General features: G+C 40.2%; 1 long non-coding RNA gene across 1 annotated transcript in view; it reads left to right on the forward strand.

The window, feature by feature from the left end:
• LOC140693786 (uncharacterized) overlaps positions 1 to 22,129 on the forward strand; it is a 252,854-nt gene that overhangs the window by 20,603 nt on the left and 210,122 nt on the right. The window lies entirely within an intron of this gene.

A 22,129-nucleotide genomic window follows, 5' to 3' on the forward strand; every position in this document is an offset into this window, starting at 1 on the left:
ATTCTGAGACTTAAGTGTGTGTGAAAGCCATCAATCACCTAGCTTTTTGGGAACACAGTTTCTTTTGAGTTGGGAATAACACTATATAAATATATATGGGGAGGTACAAGCTCCAACTCTGTTTTACAGTGAAAAATGCATGAAATTCAAACCGGCACGAGGAAACATACTGAGAAACCATAGTAAATGTTTATATGGCAACTCATTCCCTTCATCCTAGATGAACGAACGGCTCTCCACAGGCTTAGTTCTGAGAGTTGAATGTGTGTGAAATCATCTATCACTAGTCTTGTAGGGAACACACAGTTTCTTTTGACTGGGGAATTACACTACATACATATATATATGGGGAAGTACTAGCTCCAAGTCGATTTTACAGTGAAAACTGCATGAACTTCAAACCCGAAATAGGAAACATACTGAGAAAACAGAGTAAGTGTTTCTACTGCAAATCATTCCCTTTATGCTAGATGAATGAACCAGACTCCACATGCTCAATTCTGAGAGTTAAGTGTGTGTGAAAGCCGACAATCACCTAGCTTGTTGGAAACAAACATATTCTTTTGAGTGGAAAACTACAATACATTCATATATATGGAGAGGTACTAGCTCTTACACTGTTTTACCGTGAAACCTGCAGCAAATTTACCGACACTAGGAAACATACTAAGAAACAAGAGTAATTATTTCTAGTGCAACCCATTCCCTTTATGCTAGACAAACGAAAGCCTGTCCACATGCTCTTTTCTGAGTTTAATGCTAGCGAATATGATCAATCACTTAGCTTGTACGGAACACAGTTTCTTTGAGTGCCAAACTAACTACATACATATATACGGGGAGGTACTAGACCCAAGTCGATTTTACAGTGAAAACTGAATGAACTTCAAACCGGCACTAGGAAACATAACTGAGAAACCAGATAAGTGTTTCAACTGCAACCCATTCCCTTCATCCTAGATGAACTAACGCTTCACCCCATGCTCAGTTCTGAGAGATGACTCTGTGCAAGAGCCTTCTATCACTTAGCTTGTAGGGAACACACAGTTACTTTTGATTGGGGAAATACACTACATATGTATAAATGAGGAGGTACTAGTTCTAAGTCGGTTCATAAGTGGAAAATGCCTGAAGATCAGACCGGCACTAGTTAATATACTGAGAAATCAGAGTAAATGTTTCAATTGCTAACTATTCCCTTTATGCTATATGAATGAACGTCTCTACACATGCTCAATTCTGAGAGTTAAATGAGTGTGAAACCCGTTAGTAAGCTAACTTTTTGGGAACACACAAATTCTTTTCAGTGGGAAACAACACTAAATAACTATATATGGGGAGGTACTAATTCCAACTCGGTTTTACAGTGAAAACTGCATGAACTACAAACCCGAAATAGGAAACATACTGAGAAAACAGTGTAAGTGTTTCTACTGCAAATCATTCCCTTTATGCTAGTTGAAAGAACGTCTCTCCTCCACATGCTCAGTTCTGAGTATTGAATATGTGCGAATGTAAACTATAACTAAGCTTGTATGGAAAACATAGTTTCCTTTCAGTGGGGAAATGCACTGTATACATCTATATTGGAAGGTAATTGCTCCAAGTCATTTTTACACTGAAAACTGCATGAATTTCAAACCGCCACTAGGAAACATACTGAGAAACCAGAGTAATTATTTCAAGTGCTACCTCTTTATGCAAGATGAAAGAACATATCTTAACATGCTCAATTCTGAGAGTGAGTGTGAAAGACATCAATCACCTAGCTTGTTGGGGAAAAACAATTTTTTTCATGGGGAAAATACATGACACAATTTTATATGGGGAGGAACTAGCCCCAAGACGGTTTTACAGTGAAAACTGCAAGAACTTCAAACCGGCACTAGGAAACAGACTGAGAAACCAGTGTAAGAGTTTCAACTGCAAAGAATTCCCTTCATCCTAATTGAACGAAAGCCTCTACACATGCTCAGTTATGAGGGATGAATTTTTGCAAATGTAAAACATCACTTAGCTTGAAGGGAAAACATAGTTTCTTAAGAGTGCAGAAAAACACTACATATATATATATGGGGATACTACCTCCAAATCGGTTTTACACTGAAAAATACACGAACTTTAAACGGACACTGGGAAACATTCTGAGAAACCAGGGAAGATCTTTCTACTGCAAACCATTGTCTTTTTGCTAAAAGAACGAACGTCTCTCCACATGCTCAACTCTGAGAATTAATTGTGTGTGAAAGCCGTCAATCACCTAGCACCTTGGGAACACACAGAATCTTTTCAGTGGGAAACTACTCTATATACATATATATAGGGAGGTACAAGCTCCAACTCGTGTCTAAAGTGAAAAGTGTATCAACATCAAAATGGCACTAGAAAACATACAGAGAAACCAGAGTAAATGTTTCAACTGCAACATATTCCCTTCATGTTAGATGAAAAAAGTCTCACCTCATGCTCAATTCTGAGAGTTAAGTGTGTGTGAAAGCCGTCAACCAGCTAGCTTGTTTGGAACACACACTTTCTTTACACTGGAAAACTATACTATATAAATATATATGGGGAGGTAATATTTCCAACTCGGTTTACAGTGAAAACTGCATGAAATTCAAACAGGCACTAGGAAACCTACTGAGAACCCAAGTTAGCGTTTCTATTGCAAACCATTCCTTTTAGGTTAGATGAACGAAAATCTCTCCACATGCTAAATTCTGAGATTTAGGTCAGTGTAAAAGCCATCAGTTACCTAGCTTGTTGGGAAAACAAAGTTTTATTGAGCAGGAAACTACACTGTATATATATATATGGGATGGTACTAGCTCCAACTCGGTTTTACAGAGAAAAATGCATCAATTTCAAACAGGAATTAGGAAACATAATCAGACCCCACAGTAAGTGTATCTACAGCAATCCATTCTGTTTAGGTAGATGAACGAATCCATCCTCATATACTCAGTTTCAAAAATTGAATGTGTGTGAAAGCCGAAAATCACAAATCTTCTCGGGATTACATGGTTTGTTTACAGTGAGGAACACACTACATAAATATGCATCGGCAGGTACAGTTTCCAACTAGGTTTTACAGTGAAAACATCATGAAGTTCAAACCGAAAATATTAAAAATACTGTGAAAACAGAGTATGAGATTCTAGTGGTACCTATTCTCTTTATGCTATAAGAACAAACGTCTCTCAATTTGCTCAGTACTGAGAGTTAAGACTGTGTGGAAGCCATCAATAAACAAGCTTGAAGGGAACACAGAGTTTCATTCAGTGAGAAAACAATCTACATACATATATATGGGGGTAATAGCTCAACACGGTTGTACAGTGAAAATTGCATGAACTTCAAACAGACACTAAAAAACATACTGAGAAACCAGAGTAAGTGTACCTACTGCAACCCATTCACTTTCTGCTAGATGAATGGACGTCTGTCCACATGCTGAACTCTGAGAATAAAGTTTGTGTGAAATCCGTGAATCACCTAGCTTGTTGTGAACACATAGTTTTTTTCTACTGAACAAAATATATACATATATACTGGGAGGTAATAGCTCAAACTCGACGTAACAGTGAAAAATGCATGAACGTCTAAGTGGCTCTAGGAAATATAATGAGAAACAAGAGTAAGTGTTATAACTGCCACCCATCCACTTAATGCTAGATACACGAAAGACACTACACATGCTCAATTATTAGAGAGAAGTGTGTGTGAAAACCAACAATCACCCACCTTTTTGGGAATGCAAAGATGCTTTTCAGCTGGAAACTACAGTACAAATATATATATGGGGAGGTACAAGCTCCAAATCAGTTTTACACTGAAAATTGCAGGAAATTAAAAACGGCACTAAGAAACAGACTGAGAAAAAAGGGTGAGGGTTCCTCCAGAAACACGTTTCCATTGTGCTACATGAAAGAAAGTCTCTCCACATGTGTAGCTTTCAACCGAAAAGAAAGCTGGTTTTCCCAACAAGCAAGGTGAAGGACGGCTTTCACACACACTTATCTCTCAGAAATGCGCATGTGGAGAGATGTCATTTCATTTGGCACAAAGAGACAGGATTGTAGGAGAAACAATTACTCTGGTTTTTCAGTCTATATCATAGGGCCGATTTGAAGTTCCTGCAGTTTCCAGTGTAAAACCTAGTTCAACTTGTACATACCCATATATATGTATGTAGCGGGGTTTGCAACTGGAAGAATCTTTGTGATCCCAACAAGCTAGGTGAAGGACGGCGTTCACACACAATTATCTCTCAGAACTGAGCATGCGGAGAGACGTTCGTTCATCCAGCACAAAGGGAATGTGTTGAAAAGGAAACACTTACTCTGGATTCCCATTCTAATTCCTAGGACCGGTTGGAATTTCATGCAGTTTTCACTGAAAAACCGAGTTGGAACTTGAACCTTCGCATATATATATATGTAGTGGATTTTGCAACTGAAAAGAAACTTTGTGTTCCCAAGAAGCTAGTTGAAGGACAGCTTTCACACACACTTATCTCTCAGAAATAAGCATGTAGACAGACGTTCATTCATGTAGCACAAAGGAACGGGTTGCAGTTAAGCACTTACTATGGTTTCTCAGTCTAATTCCTAGTGCCGTTTTGAAGTTCCTGCAGTTTTCACTGTAAAACCGAGTTGGAATTTTACCTCCCCATATATATGTATGGAGTGGAGTTTGCAACTGAAAAGAATCTATGTGTTCCCAACAACCTAGGTGAAGGAAAGCTTTCACACACATTTATCTGTCAGAACTGATCATGTGGAGACACGTTCATTAATCTAGTACAAATGGAAATGTTTGCAGTTCAAACAATGTCTCTGGATTCTCAGCCGGTTTCCTAGTGCCGGCTAGATGAACCTGCATTTTTCACCGTAAAACCGAGTTGGAGCTTGTACCTCCCCATATATATGTAAATATTGGAGGTTGCAACTGAAAAGAATCTTTGTGTTCCCACAAAGCTAGGTGAAGTATGGCTTTCACACACAATTATCTCTCAGAAATGAGCATGTGGACAGAAGTTCGTTCATATTGCACAGAGGGAACGGGTTGCAAGAGAAACACTTACTCTGGTTTCTCAGGCTGTTTCCTAGTACCGGTGCGATTTTCCTACATTTTTCGCTATAAAACCGAGCTTGAACTTGTACATTCCATTATAAATGTATGTATCGAGTTTGCACATGAAAAGAAACTTTGTGTTCCAAACAAGGTAGGTGAAGGACGGCTTTCACACACACTTTTCTCTCATACCTGAACTTGTGGACAGACTTTCGTTCATGTAGCACAAAGTGAACGGGTTGCAGGAGAAACACTTACTCTGGTTTCTCAGTCTGTTTCCTAGTGCCTGTTTGAAGTTCCTGCAGTTTTCACTGTAAATCCGTGTTTGAGCTACCACTTCTCTATAAATATGTATGTAGTGTACTTTGCAATTGAAAAGAAACTTGGTGTTCCCAAGAAGCTAGGTGAAGGACGGCTTTCACACACACTTATCTCTCAGAACTGAGCATGTGGAGAGACGTTCGTTCATCTAGCTCAAACGGAACGGTTTTCAGGAGAAACACTTACTCTGTTTTCTCAGAATGTTTCCAAGTACCGGTTTGAATTTCCTGCACTTTTCAGTGTAAAAGCGTGTTCGAGATTGTACATCCCCTTATATATTTATTTAGTGGAGTTTGCAACTGTAAAGAATCTCTGTGTTTCCAAATAGCTAGGAGAAGGAAGGCTTTCACACACACTTCTCTCTCAGAACTGAGCATGTGGAGAGACGTTCCTTTATCCAGCACAAAGGGAACGGGTTGCAGGAGAAACATTTACGCTGGTTTCTCGGGCTGTTTCTTATTGCCTGTTTGAAGTTCCTGTAGTTTTCACTGTAAACCAATCTGGAACTTCTACCTACCCTTATATATGCATGTTTGGAGTTGGCAACTGGAAAGAAACTTTGTGTTTGAAACTAGCTAGGTGAAGGAAGGCTTTCTCACACACTTATCTATCAGAAATGAGAATGTGGAGAGACATTCGTTCATCTAGCACAAAGGGAAAGTGTTGCAATAGAAACACTTACTCTGCTTTCTCAGTCTATTTCCTAGTGCAGGTTACAAGTTCCATCATTTTTCACTGTAAAATCGCGTTGGAACTTTAACCACCCCATATAAATGTATGTAGTGGAGTTTGCAACTGAAAAGAAACTTTGTGCTCCCAACAAGCTAGGTTTAGGACGGCTTTCACACGCACGCATCACTCAGAACTGACCGTGTCAAAAACTTTCGTTCATCTAGCACAAATGGAACGGGTTGCAGTAAAAATACTTTCTCTGGTTTCTTAGTCAGTTTCCTAGAGCCGTATTGAATTTCCTGTAAGTTTCACTGTAGCACAGAGTTGGAGAGTGTACATCCCCATATATATGTATGTAGTGGTGTTTACAAAAGATAAGAAATTTTTTTGTTCCCAACAAGCTAGTTGAGAGACGTCTTTCACACACACTTATCTCTCTAAACTGAGCATGTGGAGAGACATTGGTTCATCTCGCACAAAGGGAACGCATTGCAGGGTAAACACTTTCCCTGGTTTGTCAGTTTTGTTTCCTTTTGCCGGTTTGAAGTTCCTGTACTTTTCACTATAAAACCGAGTTGGAGCTTGAACCACACATATATATTTATGCATTGGAATTTCAAATTGGAAAGAATCTATTTGTTCCCAACAAACTATATGAAGAATGACTTTCACACACAATTATCTCTCAGAATTGAGCATGTGAAGAGACGTTCGTTCATCTTGCACAAAGGGAACGGGTTGCAGAGGAAACACTTACTCTGGTTTCTCAGGCTGATTTCTAGTGCCGGTTTGAAGTTCCTGCAGTTTTCACTGTAAAACCGAGTTGGAGCTTATACCTCCCCATATATATGTATGTAGTGGAGTTTGCAACTTAAATATAATTTTGTGTTCCCAACAAGCTAGGTGAAGAACGTCTTTCAGACACACTTATCTCCTGGAACTGAGCATGTGGAGACACGTTCATTCATCTAGCACATGTGGACCGGGTTGCAGGGAAACACAGACTCTTGTTTCTCAGTGTGTTTCCTTGTGCAGTTTTGAAATTCCTGTAGTTCTCACTATAGACCGGAGTTGGAACTTGTACCTACCCATATATATGTATGTAGTGGAGTATGAAACTGAAAAGAAACTTTATGTTCCCAACAAGCTAGTTGAGAGACGTCTTTCACACACACTTATCTCTCTAAACTGAGCATGTGGAGAGACGTTGGTTCATCTTGCACAAAGGGAACGCGTTGCTGGGTAAACACTTACACTGGTTTGTCAGATTTGTTTCCTTTTGCCGGTATGAAGTTCCTGCAGTTTTCACTGTAAACCCGAGTTGGAGTTTGTAACTCCCCATACATATGTATGTATTGGAGTTTGTAACTGAAAAGAAGCTTTGGGTTCCCAACTAGTTAGGTGAAGGGCGGCTTTCACACACACTTAACGCTCTAAATTGATCATGTGGAGTGACGTTCGTTCACCTAGCACAAAGGGAATGGTTTACAGGAGAAACACTTACTCTGGATTCTCAGTCTTTTTCCCAGTACCTGTTTAAATTTCCTGTATTTTTCACTGTAAAACCGATTTGGACTTTGTACCACCCCATATATATGTATGTAGTGGGGTTTGCAACTGAAACTAATCTATGTGTTCCCAGCAAGCTAGTTGAAGATCGGCTTTCACACACACTTATGTCTCAGAACTGAGCATGTGGAGAGACGTTCGTTCATCTAGCACAAAGGGAATGGTTTACAGGAGAAACACTTACTCTTGTTTCTCAGTTTCCTAGTAGCTTTTTAAATTTCCTGCAGTTTTCTCTGTAAAACCGAGTTGGAACTTCAACCTCACAATATATATGTATGTAGTGAAGTTTGCAAATGATAAGAACCTTTGTGTTCCCAACAAGCTAGCGTTAGTACGGCTTTTACACACAAGCATCTCTCAGAACTGAACATGTGGAAAAACCTTCGTTCATCTAGCACAAATGGAACGGGTTGCTGTAGAAACACTTACTCTGGTTGCTCTGTCATTTTCCTAGTGCCGGATTGAATTTCCTGTACGTTTCACTGTAAAACCGAATTGTAGAGTTTACCTCCCCATATATATGTATGTAGTGGTGTTTGCAAGTGATAATAAACTTTTTGTTCCTAACGAGCTTAGTGAAGGATTGCTTTCACACACACTTATCTCTCAGAACTGAACATGTGGAGAGACGTTCGTTCATCTTGCACAAAGGGATCGTGTTGCATTGGAAACCCTTACTCTGGTTTCTCATTCTGTTTCTGTGTGCCGTTTTGAAGTTCCAGCCGTTTTCTCTGTAAAACCGAGTTGGAGCTAGTACCTCCACGTATATATGTATGTCCTGTTGTTTCCCACTGAAAAGAATCTCTGTGTTTTTCATAAGCTAGGTGATTAACTGCTTTCACACACAGTTAACTCTCAAAATTTTGGTCATGTATAAACTTTCGTTCATTTGACTTAAATGAATGGGTTGCAATAATAACACTTTCTCTAGTTTCTCAGTATGTTTCCTAGTGCCCGTTTGAAATTTATGACATTTTGTTTTAAACTGAGTTGAAGCTTGTACCTCCCCGTATATCTATCTGTAGATCAAAGTCAACTGTGTGTTCCGAACAAGCTTTTTTATTGTAGTTATTTTAGTGTTTCACAAATATTCATCTCTCAGATTTGATCATGTTCAGAGGCTATAGTTCATGTAGCATTAGTGTAATGTGGAGCAATTCAAACACTCTGATTTCTCAGTATGTTTCCTAGTGCCTGTTTCAATTTCATTCTTTTTCCCCTGTAAAACATTGTTTTAGCAAGTACCTTCCCATATATATTTATATAGTGTGTTTCACCAGTCGAAAGATACATTATGTCCCATGAAGTGAAATTATTGTCGTCTTTCACATACATTCAACTCTCAGAATTGATCATGTGGAGATGCGTTCGTTCATCTAACATTAAACGAGTGGGGAACAGTAGAAACAGTCTGATTTCTCAGTATGTTTCCTTGTGCCTTTTTGAAGTTTATGAAATTTTCACTGTAAAAACGAATTGTAGCTAGTCCTCCCCTTATATATATGTTTTGTGATTCCCCACACAAGAGAGGTTGTGTTTTCCTGACAAAAGAGGTAATTGTTTGCTTTCACACACATTCAACCCTCAGAAATTAGCTGTGGGTAAACGTTCGTTAATCTAGCATAAAAGAAATGGATTGCAGTAGAAAGTCTTACTCTGGTTTCTTGTATGGTTTCTTAGTGCCTGTATAAAGTTCACATAATTTTCACTCTTAAACTGAGTTACAATGAACACCTCCCCTTATATATGTATGTATTCTAGTTTTCCACCCAAAAGAAACTGTGTCTTCCCAACAAGCTAATCGTTTGGCGGTATTCACACACATTCAACCCTCAGAATTCAGCATGTGTTGAGGCGTTCTTTTATCCAGCATAAAAGGTAGAGTGAATTGTAGTAAGACATTCTCTGATTTCTCTGTATGTTTTCAAGGGCTGGTTTCAATGTAAAAGTTGATTGCCCTGGAAAATACAATTGCTGTGATTGCTTCCCCTTCGATATGTAAGTAACGTAGTTCCTCTAGACCAGAAACTATGGCTTTCCAAATAGTTATGTGAAGGACGTCTCCAACAGACGTACTGATGTCAGAAGTGACCATGTGGAGAGGCGTTCTTTCATTCAGCATAAAATGTAGAGTGACATGTAGAAATAATTACTCTGATTTCTCAGCATGATTCTTAAAGCCGGTCTCAAGTAAAAGCAGTTTGCAACGGAAAAGAGCCCTGGAGTTTTTGCTTCCCCTTAGATATGTATCTAGCCTAATTCCCCGTGGCCAGAAACTCTGGGTTTCCAAAAACCTAAGTGAAGGAGGCTGCAACACAGATTCCATTTCCAAAATGGTACATGTGAGGACGCATTCCTTTATGTAACGTAAACAGCAAGGCTTACCTCAAGCACTTACCATGATTTCTCAGCATGTTTCCTAGAGTAGGTTTAAAGTTAAAAGCATTTTTTGCTCAAAAACCTTATTAGAGCTTGTACCTTCTCTTATATTTATAGGTCAGGCAGTGCCCCTAACACCAAAATTCTGTGTTCCAACAGGGTTGGTGAAGGATGGTTTTCGCACACTTTCAGTTTTCTCTCCCCCACCCTCTTTTGCTAAGGGAATCATGCAGGTTGTCTATTATGGAAGCCAAGGAATTTTTTTTCATTTAGGATCAACCTCGGAGAAAACTGAGACTTGCTTCTCCTTCATTTCACTGCTAGATTTCCTCTTGATGCATTTCCAAAACCTCAAGTGTGTGTTCCTGTAACCAAGAAATTATTTCAAAGAAAATGAGCAGGTTTCCATAAGGCCACTACTTCTTTTATATTCTTGCTTTTTAATACCTCTTTTCCATCTATCTCCAGTTATCTTATTTGTATGTACTTTGGTTGTGGCTGAAGGCTAATCAGCAATAGTGTAGAAATTATTGTTTGATATTACTAATCTACTTTCTTTCCATGGATATTTGAATTATCATTGGATTTTAGGGAAGATAATTTCTTTTAAAAAATTCTGGTAAGTATCTTGTGGGTGATTCTGAATCTCTTCTTTAAGAATTATAATGCTTAATTTCTGAATAAGTGATATTTTCATAGAGCTCAAAATTCCAAAGGTTTGAGTGCCACCACTCTCCCAAAGCCTTTCAAACTTTTCCTTGGGGGCACTCAGAACTGCGTGTGTGTGTGTGTGTCCTTCTGGACTTAGTTTAGCCTGAAATGAGCAAAGGGAAGTACCCCCCTTTTTACACAAACTGCAGAAGACTTTCACAAATTTATAAATTTCAAAAATATATGAACTGTAATGTTGTAGAATTTTACAAGAGGCAGTGACCTTCAGAGCTGTCAACAATGGAAGCAGAACAGTTGGAGGAACAGCAGGTGCTCGTGCTCAGTGGCTGAAGTCACATAACATCCACGGCCACCTCTGGTTAATCTTATAGAGTTGGTGCTGTCTGCAGGCTTTCAGGGCTGTGCCCCCCTCCCCACCAAATATATATATTAGGAAAAGTGGTGAGCCTCAGTATGAGAAACAATAAAGAATTAAAAGGGGAAATTGAGTTTATTGTTTTTAAAAAGAAAAATTAGCATCCAGGTAGTTTAATTTCAGCTCCGAATAGACTGATGTAATAACACTGACAAGGATGCGTAAACACCTGTAAGATCATGGGGCAGGACTGAAGACTCTGAAACAGCAATACCCACACACAACGTTCACTGCTGTCCTTGACAACCTTATTGAATTACTTGATTTAAAAAAGACCATAGATATTAAATATCATCATTTTGAGAAAGCAGTTCTTTTGAAATCTTATATACTAATGTAACTGAATTGGATAAAGATATGCTAAATTTGTGATAAAGTATCCAAACAGGTAACGATTACTGAAAACACCACAAATTGAAGATGACCACAGGATAATGTGCATATATACTTTAATGATCTGGAAGAATCAGCTCACCATTGTATTCAAGACATCTAGAGATGATGTCAAATTTGGTTGTCCTTGGATACCTTTTTGTGAATGTTAGAATGAAGTCAGGGTCAAGCACACAAATTTAGTTTAAAAGCAAAAGGTGAAACAGACTTCTTTTCAAAAAGCTATTGTGTCTGGCTAGAAATCATCGAATCCATGGGTCAAGGGAAGAAAAAAAACCTAGTGACCACGTGACTGTTTCAGGAGCTGGTGGTAAAATGACAGTTGACAATTATTTAAATTAGATATGATATTGATGTCCAACTGACCCAATGATTTTTAGTCCATGTGCAAAAAATATATCAAGGAATACATACTGATTTATGTTTTCTCAGCTGTGTTGCCCCCCTTCAAGCCTGCATTCTGATTGGGAATCTAATAACTTCTACTGCAGGGAGGAGGATTTTCAGAAAAGGAGTGTCCCCCAACTGAGAAAATGAAGAAAAATTAGATGTACACTGTAGAGACACAGGGAGATCTGTTGAGCCAGACGACACTTGCTTTACTGTCAATTAGTAGGAGGCGCAGCTTTTTGATGAGTTGGGTAACATATTGCTGCTTTTCTCAAGGTATTGCCCACGGCTCTTGAGAAGTGATGAAGTGGGGCCAAGGAATTAGCCTCCAAATGCCCTCTGCCATGGATGTTGTCTCTATTTTCCACTTTTAAGATTTAGCTTAGACATGTTGCAGTGTCTTACCAAGTGAGCTACAGACAGTAAGTGCATCTTGAAGCACACGACTCTTTCCTTCTCACTGCAGCAGAGAACCTCTGCATTGGAGCATCCTGAGATGTCATCCGTGGTCATTTTTCATGTTAGGAATCAGTAAAGATGCTATGTCCACATGGATGAGGAGGGTAAGGTTTCAGTCTCTAAAGTGGTAATGATGGGTTGACCTTTTCACTTAATGAGTCTCACATCAACAAATGCATGTCTGTTCTGGACCAAGAAGAAACAAATGTTTCAAAAATAATAGCTTGAAAGGTCAGTGGGACAAGTCAGGCATCTTCTTCATGTCTTCAAGTTCGGATATCAAACATGGGTTTCCTATCCTGAGTGATACTGACAATTTGTCATGCTCTGTGCCTCATGTATACCAAAGGCTTTCCTAGATAAAATGTCTAGAAATGGTAACATTCTTGATATCTGTTAAACAGGGGAAGATGAAGGAATTAAAATTAGTCCCTAATGTGCATTGATTTTTTTAAAGACATCAATTTTACAGAAATTTTGAAGAATTAAAGTGACAGAAAATTTCAAAGCACCTTCTCCTTCTGGTAGAAAACTCTTCTGTTTTCCTTTTTTGATGAATGTGACATAGAACCAGTACTACTATTGTTTGTATTGTACTTAGGGTTTACAGAGTAATTCACAGCTATCCTCCTATTTCATCTGTGCAATGACCTCTGGAAGATAAGGTTTCCTAGTTATGCTTTTTAATGTCTATTTTTTAACTCTGTCTAAAAGCAGATTGATTGAGCTCCATTTGCTCAATTTAGACGGCTGGACTGATTAATTGTGTCAGAACATTCCAGGAGGCAGATGAAAGGAAGAGACAGGGGTTCTACATGATGGAAACTGTTCCTGAAATGATTTGGCCAACAGCCTTATCCTTTTTTCCCACGGCTGGAAACAAAACACAACCCAAGGCAAGGAAAACAGGGAGTCCATGTGACTCCAACCTTGGCACGTAGAGTCACGGCTGTCCTCCTGTGCCTTGGAGAAGAGGATGCTTTGGGTCTCTGTTCTACAATCTCTGTTTTGCTTTTCCTCCACAGTGTCTTATTTTACTAGCATATGCTGTAACTTGACTTACATTTCATAACATTAAAACAAAAATCAGGAACTCTTTATCATTTATTAACTAATTGGTAAATAGTTTTTCATGAATTTTTAACTTTATTATTAGGACTTACCGTGGCAATGTACAACAGCTAGTTCCCCAGATAACAGCAGTAGCTTACACATGCTAAACTTGTATTTCCCTCTTACATAAAGAAGTCAAGCAATTGGTACCGCAAGGCTGGTTTGCATGAAGGCCCCAGGGTCAGAGAACCAGATGCTTGTTATTTTCAGCCCGTCAACTTGATGGCCCAAAGTGGCTGCCTGAGGGTCAACCATCAAGTCCACATTCCAGGCAGCAGAGAGGAGGGAAGAAAGGTGCTTCAGTTCCCTTTTGGGATGGTTCTGTAAAGTCCCAGGTAGCTTTCCTGCTTTTATCTTGTTTAGACAGAGGGCTGAGAGACAGCTTGCTATGAGGTAAGCTCAGCTGAGGACCAGGCATCTCCCTCGAGGGGAGGAGAGGGAGGGGGCAAGGGGGCACCTCTCATCCTGCACGTGGTGTAAGGCACCACGATGAGCCGCCAGGGGTCTCCGCAGTCCGTCCATTGCTTCGGGCTGCACTGAGCGGCTGATAACGGTTGAGATTTTCATGTAGAGCTGCGTGTATGCTGGAACAATTGCTCAGTTCATTTAAACTAGTGGCTAGCAGAGCACGTTGGAGAACACATTTGTTCTCACCTTCTAGCCAGGGACCCTCCCGCCAGGTTTCTGTCCTGCTGTTCATTTCCACATTATTTCCCAAGACTTCCGGAACAAATGTAAGAAGCCTGATGTTCAAATGCTTTTCCGTGTGATTCCCCCCTTGTTATTTGTAGGAACAGCAAATTGCCTAGAGAACATTGGACAAAATGCCAACACCCCATTTTTTTAAGTGTCTGAGATTTGGTGTTAGGAAATAAAAGAAATTTCCAGGAACACCCTTAAGAAACATTATTTCTTTCAAATGTGATTTGGAAAAGCAAAGGAAAATACATTTTATAGCACAGCTTTTAAGACAGCTGAAGAGGCAGTAAGTTCCCATAATGTAACTTCCAACAATTCTTTATATTTCTCTTAGAATTTCCTTGGTTCTTGATGTAAATTTTTAATAATTAATATCAGCTTTCTATTCTTTCTCTTCCTGTAGTTGTAGAATTAATGTGAAAATAGCTCTTTGTGTCACTGATGAAGCCTCCTGGTCAGACTTCTAGCTAAACAGCTTGTGTACATTTTGGTGGCAGGTGTGCTAAATAGTAGTTTTCAGGCACATGAGGGATACCCATCACACCAGCACTGCGGGAGCCTATTTCTCACCCACGACCAGGTGAGAACCTCCTTTCTTCCACCGCCTCACCCAGGCCCCCATATTCTGATTCTTTCTCACGACCCATTTTCATAAATTTCAGCCCTGCACAAGCAGAGGAAGTCTTGGTTTCTCAAAGACCAGGAAATTAGTTCTAGGTTTTCTGTTAAAGGACAGTGTATAAAATCAGGCACTTTGATATGTCTTTTGAGGTCTCAGGATCCCTGCATTTAAAACAAGAACTTGAGTTACAATACTATTCTCTTCCACTTTTGAAATTCTAAAGCTCCACACAATAGCTTTTTTTAATTGCTAAAATTTTTCTAGAATATATTTTTCGAAGATTCACAAATATCTGTTAATTTATATTTAAAAATGTTATATTTAAGAAATGGAATATTTACATTTAAATAGGAATTTAAGTCAAGAAATGTTTGATACTGAATGTTTACTATGAATTCAAGTATGTAAGCTTGATGTCTGTGGTACTGTCGATAAACCACAAAATTTGAGAGTTGTTGGTTAAAGTTTATCTGGGGCAAAATGAGGACCAGATTCCAGGTGACAGCATCTCAGAGAGCTTGCAGGAACTGCTCTGAAGATGAGGGGGAGCTCAGAATTATATAAGATTTCAGTGAAGGGGGACGTGCGGTCCAGTACACGGTTAGGCAGAGGCTGCTGCTAGTCAAGGAGCAGGTGTCTCTGTTAATGATTTTAGTGCTTTTCTAGATAGGAAGAGATGCAAGAATTTGGGCTCATAAAATTTCCTGAAAATGTCTAACTATCTGAAGACTTTTCTGCCCATTTTCCCAGAGCACAGAGCGCCCCATTCCTGATGTTTAGAGGGTGTTGGAGGTCAGCAGCTGCAGTGGCTCATGACTAAAGCAAATCAGAGGCAGATGACAAGTGCCAATTTTTAGTTGACAATATGTATATATTGTAGGAAAAAATGTTACTTTCCAACCCTACCCGTACTCTAGTTTTAGTTAGAGATCAACGGATTACTGTGTTAGATGACTTAGGTCAGACGAGAGGGCGACGGATTCGTCTCGTGAGCCGGCCCGTGCTCTATGTCAGCCTCCTTGATCACATTCAATTTCCTTTCTCTTCAAATAGCATGCTTCTGATTTTGTGAAGTTTAGAGCCTGTCCTGTGCACATGGGGTCTGGAGATGGCCCTGTTCCTGTGGTCTTTGTTTATTCTGTGAATTATGGTGTGAAACTTTATGTGCCCAAGCTTCATCATAACTTCAAATTTAAAGGATTTAAATATGGGAGATGGATGCCAAGTTCTGGGAATAGATTTTCAGGATAACAGCCAGGATTGGTAAAAAGTAGGGAGAATGGATACAGCCTTCAAAAAAGAAATGCTATTTTACAATTTCTGGCAGAAAAATTAAAAGGCTTGTTGGGATTCTATCAGGAATGTTTAATTGGCAGACTTGTCTCCCATTTTCATGAAACAAAATAATTTTATTATTTGTTCAGGGCCTAGTATCTGGCAATGAGGTAGCCCCTTTGCATATAGTTTTATCATTTAATCTCTACAAAGAATCCTAGGAGAACACATGTGTCACAGGTGAGGGAACCAAGAACATCCAGGGTATGTGACAGGAAGGCAGATGGGCTGGAGGGCTTACCCTCCTTCAGGCTGAGACAGAGACACCAAGGCTTATTGACAAGCATGTTGCTGAAGTGGTTTACTTAATACTTTGCTTCCTTCATGAAGTGGACCCCTTGAAATTGTTTATGTCTGGCTTATCTTCCCCTCTCTCCTCTACCTCAGGACTTCTCATAAGTAGAATGAATTCGGCCTCAACTTATTCAGTAAAACCAGAAAACATAAAATTAGGCCACACAAATGTCTGATTAGTCCTTGTAATTCAGTAATTCCTAAAATTCCTAGAAACGCAAGGAAGGTGTGTTACCTCGGGGACTGAGTGCATTTGAAGAGTGAGAAATGTAGTGTGATCTGGTAAAGGCATAGGCTGTATAGACAAAGATCCGGGTTTGGATCCTGGCTCCACCATGTACTGGAAACATGACCATCCAGAGCCTCAGTTTCTTCATGTGTTGAATGGGCTGATGGAGCTCACCTCCAAGCAGTCAGGTCAAAATGAGATGGTACGAGTGACTCTCAGGCAGAATGCTTGACATAGTGCTAGTTACTCTTGCTGCTTTATAATGTCTTCTTAGGTAATTCTGTTGTCCATTGGCTTGCGAATACCTCCTCATTTGGTTTAAGAAAAATAGCATGCCTTCAGAATTTTAAAATAAGGAATGAAGATTTGCTGAATACTGCTGGGTGTATTCTTATAGTTCATTTATTAAAAAAAAGTAGGAGTTCTCTAAACAGAATTTATTCAGTGTGCCTTGAATATGATTCAGTTAAATATGATTTTCCTTTAAATTCTTTTCAGAAATTTTCTGTGATATTTTTATTGAATAGTAGTTGAAGTTTTCTGAGGAGGGGTTACATTTTAAAAAGTTTATTCTAGTAACAATTGATACATTAAATAAATGATTCATATCCCTGGACAGCATAAAGCCCTGTTTTTTTTTTAATATATAAAATTTTGGGGGATAGTTCTATGACATTTTATTGGGCAGAAGTATTTCCCATTTCCATTTTACAGGCAGAGAAGATGAGTCACACGATACTCATTATACAAGAGCAGCAGAGGTTGATTAATTTGGGCAGAAGAGGAAAAGTGTGTGGAGAAAAAATCCTTGCTTCTCAAACTGGACACATTCTGCGGTGCTGTGCAGCTGAAACGGTTTTGAATTTGTTTCTGGGTTGTCCTAGATTTCGGCCCATGTGCCTGGAAAGGTCTCTCAGGCAAACATGCTAATTTAAGAAGTTTGTCATTCTAAATGCTCTTAAGAGGATTAAACAAATTCCACAGCAAATAAATCAACATGTTTGGAAGGTTTCCCACCCTCATGTAATTTCCAGAAAACAGACATTATTCACTTGCTAAACCAAACACACAGGTATATAAATGAGCCTGACTCACATGACTGGACAGCAAGGAGGGAGCCTCATCTATTGGGTGAGTTCTGCTGCAAGAACCGCACCTGAAGGTTTAATTAGTATTTATTTCCAGCGAGTGCTGCTCCAGCCTTTTTCTCCCCAATGTAAGAAAGCGCCCTCCTTGCCTGGCCGTTAGTGTGCAGAGCCCCGCGGCTACAACACTCCCCTGATCATCAGGAGGCTGATGGAGCCAGTTTGGTTAGAAACGTTTAGCTACACTCGCAGCGGGGATCATCAGTCACTTCTGTGTGTTGACCTCCATGTGCAGGGGAGAAAATCGAGTTTTGCTGGCGACAAACGCTAATTGACCACCAGTTGTTTCAGAGGGACTGTGATGTTGAAAACTGGAGTCCCTTTCATTTTTATATGTTGGATGCAGACAAACTGCACGGCGACACCCCCACTGTAAGTACACCCACCAGGGAGGGGGTCGGAATTTGGATCTGCACGTATTCAGATCCTGGCACTGGTCAGCTTACTGTGTTCTCGCTGGGTTTGGGAGACTGTTTCCGTAGTGATTGATTTGGTTTCCAATAAATTTGCACAGCCGTCTCCTTCAGTCGAGTTCTGATGAGTTCAGTTGGGAGGGGCATGTGAAACTGGGGCAGGCAGAGTGGTGCAATGAAGAATAGACACCATCTGGTTACCTCTCATTTTTTATGGGCCCAAAAATGGTTGTCTTGTTTTCTTTTCCCCTCCATCCACCCCTTCAGGTCAGGGAGTCATCTTCAAGAATATCTTCCTAAAATATAAAGTAATGAAGAAGGCAGTGTGTCTCTTTGGTTGATTTCGTTTGACTTGGGTTCATTATTAAAGCTTTTCTGGTGAGGATTTTATGAGCTCTTAAAAGCTGGAAGAGCAGCACAACCAAGGAGAGAAAGTCAGAGAAACGAGTCAGTGGCCACTGTGAGGTCTGGGGGATGAGGGCAGGAGGTGGGGCAGAGGCAGAACCTTGGCCACCCCTGCAGCCCTGAAGGCAACGTGCGCATGTAAAGCCAGCGTCTCTTGTCACCATGTGTTCTAACAGGACTCCCACTAAAGGAATGCGTGGAGATTTAGGGAGGCCTTACCCTTTACCCTCTTGTCAAACATCTTTAATGCTGACTATATTTATTCAAGATGACACAGAGATCACCTGCAGAGCTTGAGGGAGTGGTGCTTGCTTCCTGTCTTGCCCGCCCCAGGCTCACTCATCAGACACCTGATTCTTGCAGGCACTGCAGTGCCCGTGGGGGGAGTTCTGCTCCTGGGGGTCTCTGCTCCTGTGGTGGGAGCTCTGCTCCTCAGGCAGCTGGGCACTGGAGTGCTAACATTGGAGCCGGTCACACCAGCGCTGTTCCCTCTCCACGTGATGAGCCCTTTGTGTAAATAGTAGAGGTGGGATCCAGAGTCTTCCTGTGTCTACAGAGTTCTCCAGTAAAGCCAACTTGGAGGAAAGAAAGAAAATGCCTACTGTTTCAAGACTGTGTCCTAAGGGTTTAAAGCTCACTGTGGAGCACACGTGAGATCTCATCCAGTAAATACTCTGGGGTCTTGACTCTTACTTGTCATGAATTTGGCATTCTCATAATGTTATTTCTCTTATAATATGTCTAAGCAATCATTTTTGTGTGATGGTTATATGTGCATAAATGTCCTGAAGAAACTGTTGTGGATGGAAGTGTGGGCATCAGTGATACCACAAGGGCTGGTGGCCCTGGGGGCTGCCCGAGCTCCACACCATTTGTTACCAGCAGTCTTTCAGATTGCATCTTATTCCAGAGCTCACCGGGGCTCCCATCTCTCACTATGTGTCTTGAGAGAATATTTGTTCAGGGGGGAGGGGACAGGATGCTTCCAAGTCTGCGTTCTGGGGTTCCCTGTCTAAAGGTGGCACTGGCACAAATCCTTTATTCATGGAGTAATGAAGCCCCACAGTCTCGTGGCTAATTGGGCCTCCCTGTCCTTCTTCATGTGAGAAGCCGGAGGGCATGGGTTAGGCCCCCAAACCTGTTTATGGTGAGCTTTCAGCCCTATCACACCACCTGGGTTGTCCCGTTTCAGTCACATGACTTTGATTTTTGCAGGCAGGTGTGACTCCTGGACAGTGACTGGGACTTCCAGGTTTCCCCTACAGTAGGAACACTGAAGAAATTTCAACCCGTAAGGTGTGTTTGGGGGCCTCGAGGACAAGTAGGGACCCACAGACAGATATCTGGATGGGTGGCGATCAGGCCCGAGTCTTGGAAGGACAGAGATTCCATTACTGTTGTAACAGTGAACTTAAGGGAGGAATTCGGGAAGGTCTGATGCAATTGAGATTAAAAGTATTATCTGGCTTTTTTTGTTAGCAGTAGTGGTTTTTAACCCTTAGACCCATTCCCGCTTTTATAAGAAATATTTTGTAACCTTTCTTTTTTGGTGCCTGGAATTGAATATCATAGAAAATGTAACCTAAGTATAAATATGATAAACAAATAGGTAGATGGAAAGATGGGGTACCTCAATTCTTATATTATGGGTTATTTTATATTTATGCAAATTAGTGACCACTCAGGACAAAAGGCACATACAAAGGAAGTCACTTCTAATAAATTATTTTTCCAAGCCTTACCTAACTGGGAAACAAGTGGCTTCACAATGTTAGAGCACCTCCCAGGTCCCCGGGGAAATCTCCTTGTCACAGTTACACTTGCTGATGGTGTCCTGTGCCAAGTGCAAGCACATGCAGTTCGGAAGCTGCCCGAAGCCCGACTCCAGGGATTCCTTCTCCGTCGCAGCTGTGAGGGAGCCTTGCCTTTCCTGACCACAACCACAGAGGCGATTTTAACTCTCTGAAAACTGCCATACAATTGTATACCACAACCCCCACAAGATATGTTGAATAAAGTAGAAAACTTTAAGTGCCTCCTTTACGATAGAAATAGGATATAAAATAAATCATGATTTAAAAAATTCTAGTGCCCGAATAAGTGCTACATTACACTGGATGCATTATTAGGTTAGATAACTTCATTACTGCTTTCCATACCACATCTTCTAGTTAGATTTTATTTATCTTTTTTTTTCCTAAAGAAAAAAAATCATATGATGCATTCTTGTGTCAGAGGTGATGAGCAGAGAGCAAGTGTAAAACCAGAAATCGTGATGCTGGTCAGTCTAATATCAGCTCCGTCACTGCACAGATCATCTTAACTCATTTTACTTCACTTTTTGGAATTACCTTCTCACTTGGAAAAACCCCTGTGTCAGTTAGATTTGTTAGTAAAACAGTACTTTTTCTTACTTAGTGCATCAGTGATGTTTTCAAGATGATAAAAAATTTTGCCCATTGCATTTAAACAGTTGCTTGTTCTTGTAATTCATGGCTCATGGTCTCGTATTTGTCACAAGTGGAGAACTGTGTTTTCTGTGTGCAAATTCTCATTGCTTTGGTGACTCAGGGACACGTGTCCTTACTGGATGGAGTATGACAGCAGTTGTTTGCATTCTCTCCCTAAATCTGGAGTCCTGTGTTATGATTCCTGTTAACTTAAAAATTATGAATATTGTTATTTACCTAAATAGCTAACATCGCACCAGTGATGCATATCAAATTGGTCCAACTAGGAATTCCAACATTAAGTGAGATAGTAATTTCACAACCCACTATTCCAAAAATTTGGATTGATGGTTCAATTATACCAGGGACATTACCTGTTTAATTGAATCAATCATTGCTTTCTTCAATAAAAGTTTCCATTCCATCTGCTCTTTTGGTTTATAGTTCCTCAATGTTTTGTTTGCTTTCTTTCCCAAATATATATGATTTTGGCTTTTGTCATTGAAAATCCTTGCTGGTTTTGCTACCTCATGCTGGAGAGGAAGCCTTGTGACTGTTTTATAGTCACTGGTTTCATGGTTGTATGAGTGCTTAATGTCACCTTGCAGGGGTGTACAGAACTAATGAAGTGTGTACATAAAAGGCTTAGTCTACACTGAGTGCAGGGTTAGTGTGAGCAGTTCATGTCATCAGTAACATACTTAATCCATTACAATCATCCTCTGTTAATCAGTGTTATCATTCTAACGTCTCCAGGAGAGGAAATGTAGTAGTCTAAATGCAAATCTTTGCCACTCTTTTAGTCAATTCAAAACCTTTAAAGCTTTGCTGTAATAGGACTGTGTGCCTGCTATTCCTACTTCTGCTCCTGACCCAGGACGCGGTCTCCACGGCTGATGATCCACGAGACACTGGATTCTTGGTCCCATGGCTCTGTGTGTTCTGGGACATCTGGGGACTTCAGCACTGTTTTAGGGGCTTTGGGTCCCACCTCTTCATAGCATTGCTGAGATGAGATCTGTGGTTTCACCCTCTTTCTTGAGTGTACGGTTCATTTTTTCTAGAACCAACACACACC

This window comes from Vicugna pacos, unplaced genomic scaffold, assembly GCF_048564905.1.
Source record: "Vicugna pacos unplaced genomic scaffold, VicPac4 scaffold_20, whole genome shotgun sequence".
In the NCBI taxonomy this organism is placed as follows: Eukaryota; Metazoa; Chordata; class Mammalia; order Artiodactyla; family Camelidae; genus Vicugna; species Vicugna pacos.